Source organism: Dendrobates tinctorius, unplaced genomic scaffold, assembly GCF_039654945.1.
Source record: "Dendrobates tinctorius isolate UK_male_01 unplaced genomic scaffold, ASM3965494v1 ptg000064l, whole genome shotgun sequence".
NCBI classification, from domain to species: domain Eukaryota; kingdom Metazoa; phylum Chordata; class Amphibia; order Anura; family Dendrobatidae; genus Dendrobates; species Dendrobates tinctorius.
The window spans coordinates 5984556-5990709 of record NW_027361732.1 but is presented as its reverse complement, the minus strand read 5'-3'; positions in this window follow the sequence as shown (position 1 = coordinate 5990709).

Below are 6154 nucleotides of genomic sequence, written 5' to 3'. Positions count from 1 at the left end.
GGCGGATGAAGTTGCCTGCTGCGCCCGAGTCCACATACGCCTCCACGGAGCCACGCCCCCGACCTGTAATAAGCAGAGCTGAAAGAGTAAGTGGAAGAGAGGGGGTCTGATCACCTAGGGGGCCCTCTCCTACCTGGCCTAGGTGGATGCGTTTCCCGGTCTCTCAGGACAAGACCGTACGAAGTGATTGGCCCCTCCACAATATAAACAGAGTCCATTAGTCATCCTCTCCTTGCGCCGTTGTTCGGACAGCTTGACGCGATCCACCTGCATAGGCTCAGGAGCAGAGTTACTAGAGGGAGCAACAGCGCGCGGAATGGGGGCTTGGTATAACCTAAAGGGCCTCCTCTCCCTGGCTGACTCTCTAGCGCGTTCCTGAAAACGCAGATCAATACGAGTAGCTAGAGAGATGAGATCTTCCAGGGTGGTTGGGGAGTCACGCCCGGCCAGCTCATCCTTGATTTTATTAGAAAGACCTCTCCAAAAGGCACCTACAAGGGCTTCATTACTCCACCCCAGCTCCAAGGACAAGGTCCGAAAACGGATGGCGTATTGCCCTACCGTAAGGGACCCCTGGCGGAGGTTAAAAAGGGCCTCCGTAGAGGAAGCAAGGCGCCCGGGTTCATCAAACACCTTACGAAAAGTTTCCAAAAAACTCTGGATATTAGTAACCACCGGGTCATCCCTCTCCCACAACGGATTCACCCAAGCCAACGCCTCTCCCTCTAGATGGGACACTATAAAGGCCACCTTAGCACGGTCCGTGGGATATTGTTGGGGCAGAAGCTCAAAGTGCAGTCTGCACTGGTTTAAAAAACCCCTACACAACTTTGGGTCCCCACAGTACCTGGGCGGCTTTCCAAGGCGGGGAGGTGGGGATGAGACAGCGTCCCGGGCTTGGGTAGAAGCGGCCGCGGAGGACTGCAGAGCAAGCAGCCGATCATCCACGGACGCCATATACCCCAAAATGTGAGATTGCGCATCGTGCTGCTGCGCGAGCTCCTGCTGGAGGCTGGCTAAGAGATGGGCATGCGTTGGGTCAGCGTTTTGCAGGGCGGAGAGCCGGGTGTCCATGGACTTCATGAATGACATAATTCGGGTCTGATTCTCTCTTAAGAAAAGCAGTTCTTTCTGAGTGGCAGCCGCGGCACCGGCGGGGTCCATGGCCTGATGATACTGTAACGTTTTTAGGTAAAAACTACGTCAGAGAGTGGACCCTCTGGATCGCGGATCCGGAGCCCCTGGGCCGAGCACGCCAGGTGAAGACCGACCCCTATACAGGGATCGTTTGGGGCAGGACCACAGAGGACGGAGGCGCGACAGCCGGAACCAAGAGGGACGGCTCCACGGACATATGAGGACTGGGAGACGGTGGGCTTAGATACGGCCAAGGACCGGAGGGCACAGAGGAAATGCAATACGGGGGACGGCAGGAAGGCTGGCCTGGACTGACTGGAGACAGAGGGAAAGGAACACAGAGAATGGCAGGGGAACTGAGCCTGGACTGGCTGGAGACAGAGGAGATCAAGGCAGAGAACGGGAGGACTACAGGTGTACTGTAGCGGCCAGAGGGTGCAGTAAAGCTACACAATCATCAGGCGTCCTCCTCACAGCGAGGACGCCTGAAGTATCCTAACACCCGGAAGTGCGTCCCCCTGTCCTGCCCCTCAGCGCCGCCCACTGCTGGAGGGAGAGAGCAGGAGGGGGCGTGCGCGCGACAGGGAGCGGGTGCCAGGAGCCGCTGTGAGGGGGAACGCAGGACGGGCGCGCGCCTGGACGGGGGCGCGCAGGTAAGAGGACGCTGCGGCGTGCGCTGCTGCTGGAGGGACATCGGCGGGCATAGCCGCCGATGTCACAGTACCCCCCTCCTTACGTCCTCCCCTACTGAGATTGGCCAAAAACTTTTTCAGAATCCGGGGAGCATTGATATTTTCTCGAGGCTCCCAGGACCTTTCCTCGGGGCCAAAACCCCTCCAATCGATAAGAAAAAGGGTCTTTCCCTTGACTCTTTTCATAGCCGAGATGTCCTTGACCTCAAAGACGTTGTCCGAGACAACTGGTGAAGGAGGGGCGATGGAAACTGGTTGGAACCGATTCAGGACTACGGGTTTCAAGAGCGAGACATGGAAAGCGTTGGGAACCCGGAGCGATGCAGGCAACCTCAGCTTATAAGCCACTTCATTAATGCGTCCGATTACTTCAAACGGCCCAATGTACCGAGGACTCAACTTGTAAGAGGGGACTCTCAGACGGATATGTCGAGTTGAAAGCCAGACTTTGTCACCTGGATGGTACGGAGATCAAGGCAGAGAACGGGAGGACTACAGGTGTACTGTAGCGGCCAGAGGGTGCAGTAAAGCTACACAATCATCAGGCGTCCTCCTCACAGCGAGGATGCCTGATGTATCCTAACACCCGGAAGTGCGTCCCCCTGTCCTGCCCCTCAGCGCCGCCCACTGCTGGAGGGAGAGAGCGGGAGGGGGAGTGCGCGCGACAGGGAGCGGGTGCCAGGAGCCGCTGTGAGGGGGAACGCAGGACGGGCGCGCGCCTGGACGGGGGCGCGCAGGTAAGAGGACGCTGCGGCATGCGCTGCTGCTGGAGGGACATCGGCGGGCATAGCCGCCGATGTCACATGCTCCCATAGTTACACATACGAATCACTCAGTTCCCAAGGAGGACAGGAGACACCTGTGGTCCAGATCAGTGGGGTCCCAGCAGTCAGCTCCCCGCTGATATCCCCAGATAAGTAATTAATACTGTTTTAGGGACGACCCCTTTACATCTCATAGCAGATGACAGTTATAATGTGGGGGTCCGACCAACCTTTGCAGAAGTAAAAACAAAATAAAAGAAACATTTTTAACCAAGTAATGACCCAGTAGTGTACAAGTAATTATGGCAGAGCTGTAACCATAACATCCCGTGCGCTGGAGATAACGCCTTACTGCAGGGCTGCCATCAGGGCATTACTGCCCTTACTACAGCATGGGGCCCGGTGATTAGGAGGAAAAAGGGGGGCCTGGCTGAGGGCCCCAAGCACACTGGCAGCCCGGTCTGATTTGTTTTTTATTCATTTCATTGTGCATTCAGTGCATATATGGGTGTGACCGCCCTTTTTCTGAGCTGGGAAAGCCATCCAGTCTGGCCTAAGCTGTTACTAGTAGTTCAGCCACTCGATCCTTATTCACATTCACGTCACTTGGCAAGTGAAAAGGTTTTAAACACTAGAGTAGGGACTGTCCCACAAGGGTTGCCGTGACGTGGCGGGATGGCTTGTACATTATTTTGATCAAAATTATGTTTACTAAATACCCTTATTATTATTATTATTATTATTACCTTTATGCATTATTTGCAGTATACATTTTTTACTTTTTAGTTCAGGATATTTGTGTTTTTTGCTTTTTGTTTTCTCTGGTTAATCGTCATGTGTTAATATGCACTTACATTGTGCATACACATTTACTTACTTTTCTCAGTTCAGATTTGTTTTTTATTCATTTCATTGTGCATTCAGTACATATATGGGTGTGACCGCCCTTTTTCTGAGCTGGGAAAGCCATCCAGTCTGGCCTAAGCTGTTACTAGTGGTTCAGCCGCTCGATCCTTATTCACATTCACGTCACTTGGCAAGTGAAAAGGTTTTAAACACTAGAGTAGGGACTGTCCCACAAGGGTTGCCGTGACGTGGCGGGATGGCTTGTACATTATTTTGATCAAAATTATGTTTACTAAATACCCTTATTATTATTATTATTATTATTATTATTATTATTATTATTACCTTTATGCATTATTTGCAGTATATATTTTTTACTTTTTAGTTCAGGATATTTGTGTTTTTTGCTTTTTGTTTTCTCTGGTTAATGGTCATGTGTTAATATGCACTTACATCGTGCATACACATTAACTTACTTTTCTCAGTTCAGATTTGTTTTTTATTCATTTCATTGTGCATTCAGTGCATATATGGGTGTAACCGCCCTTTTTCTGAGCTGGGAAAGCCATCCAGTCTGGCCTAAGCTGTTACTAGTGGTTCAGCTGCTCGATCCTTATTCACATTCACGTCACTTGGCAAGTGAAAAGGTTTTAAATACTAGAGTAGGGACTGTCCCGCGCTCGGGTCCGCAGACATTTTGTTAAGGGCAGGCTGCAGCTTCCGAATGCCCCCGATGCATAACAACACTGTGGTGTTTTAAAGAGACACCACAGTGTTGTAAATGCATGGGTGAATAGAAATGGGCACTGTAGCTTTCAGCCGGGTGCATCATGGTCCTGATGTGACATCACACACTGCTCCACTTCCTCATTCTGGAGCAGAGCAGCGTGTGGTGTGCCACGTGGAAGCTGTCGGCGGATGGCGAGGTGGCGGACCAGACCAGAGGAGGCGGACCGGACGAGGTGACAGGCAGGCCACAGACCGGACGACCAGGTGGAGGTGGTGGGCGAGCAGGGTGAGTCTCCCTCCGGTCTCCAGAGTTCGGGCGCCGCGGGCGGTGAGAAAAGGCTTGGCTGCAGACAGTGCTCAGTGGTGACTTGGGGCCCGCTGGGCCGCATCCATCCAACAGCCAACAGGGCCAGGGGGGCCAGCAGTCACCACTAGCCTCTCCCTGGGCCCAGTTGGATGCGGGCCTCCAGTGCCCTGTAGCCTCCCCCTGAGCCCTTTTGGGCGCGGGCCCTCAGTCACCACTAGCCTCCCCGTGGTCCATGGGAAGGCTAGGGGGACTGGGGGCCACGTCCAACAAAGCTCAGGGCAAAGTTGAAATTGCCCTCCCTGTTATGCCTCACCTCTAAAGTACACCACATTTTTTTTACTTTTGCTGATATATTTTGGTGAAAAAGGTAACAGTTAATGGAAATGGTCATCAGAGATTGTTATTGGACTGATTGAAGGGGAGAACCGCAGAGTTAGAAGTTCTGTTATTATAGCTTCTAACCAATTCCTTTTCTCGGGAGGAATCATTGGTTCCATCTGCCTAAGCACCAAAATACCTTGTCCAGGTCTTGATGATGATATCCATAAAAATAAAAAAAAGCAGGTCTGTATATGAGAAGAATCAGACAGTGCTCAGTGGTGACTTGGGGCCCGCTGGGCCGCATCCATCCAACAGCCAACAGGGCCCAGGGCCAGCATCCAACAGGGCCCAGGGAGGGCCAGGCAGCCAGCATCAAACAGGGCCAAGGGAGAACCAGGCGGCCAGCATCCAGCAGGGCCCAGGAAGGGCTGGGTGGCCAGCATCCAACAGGGCCCAGGGGGGCCAGGCCAGCATCCAACAGGGCCCAGGGGGGCCAGGCCAGCATCCAACAGGGCCCAGGGGGGCCAGGCCAGCATCCAACTGGGCCCAGGGGGGCCAGGCCACCATCCAACTGGGCCCAGGGGGGCCAGGCCAGCATCCAACTGGGCCTAGGGAGCCAGCATCCAACAGGGCCCAGGGGTAGGCTAGTGGTGACTGGATGCCCACACCCAACAGGGCCCCTGGGCCCTGTTGGACTCAGGCCTCCAGTCCCCACTAGCCTCCCCCTGGGCCCTGTTGGGCACGGGCCTCCAGCCACTAGCCTCTCCCTGGGCCCTGTTGGGCACGCGCCTCCAGCCACTAGCCTCTCCCTGGGCCCTGTTGGATGTGGGCCTCCAGTCCCCTGTAGCCTCCCCCAGAGTACTTTTGAGTGCTGGCCCTCAGTCACCACTAGCCTCCCCCTGGCCCAGGGGAAGGCTAGGGGGACTGGGGGCCGCGTCAAACAGAGCCCAGGGAAAAGTTAAAATTGCCCTCCCTATTGTGTCTCACCTCTAAAGTACACCACATTTTTTTTTTACTTTTGCTGATATATTTTGGTGAAAAAGGTAACAGTTAATGGAAGTGATCATCAGAGATTGTTGTTGGACTGATTGAAGGGGAGAACCGCAGCGTTAGAAGTCCTGTTATTATAGCTTCTAACCAATTCCTTTTCTGGGGGGGAACCATTGGTTTCATCTGCCTAAGCACCAAAATACCTCGTCCAGGTCTTGATGTTGATATCCATAAAAATAAAAAATAGCAGGTCTGTATATGAGAAGAATCTAACCAAAAACAGCATTGATGTTTTATAAATGTATTTTTGCAATAAAGTTGTTATTAATTTGCAATGATGATAAAAGAAAGTGTATAAATACTGTCAC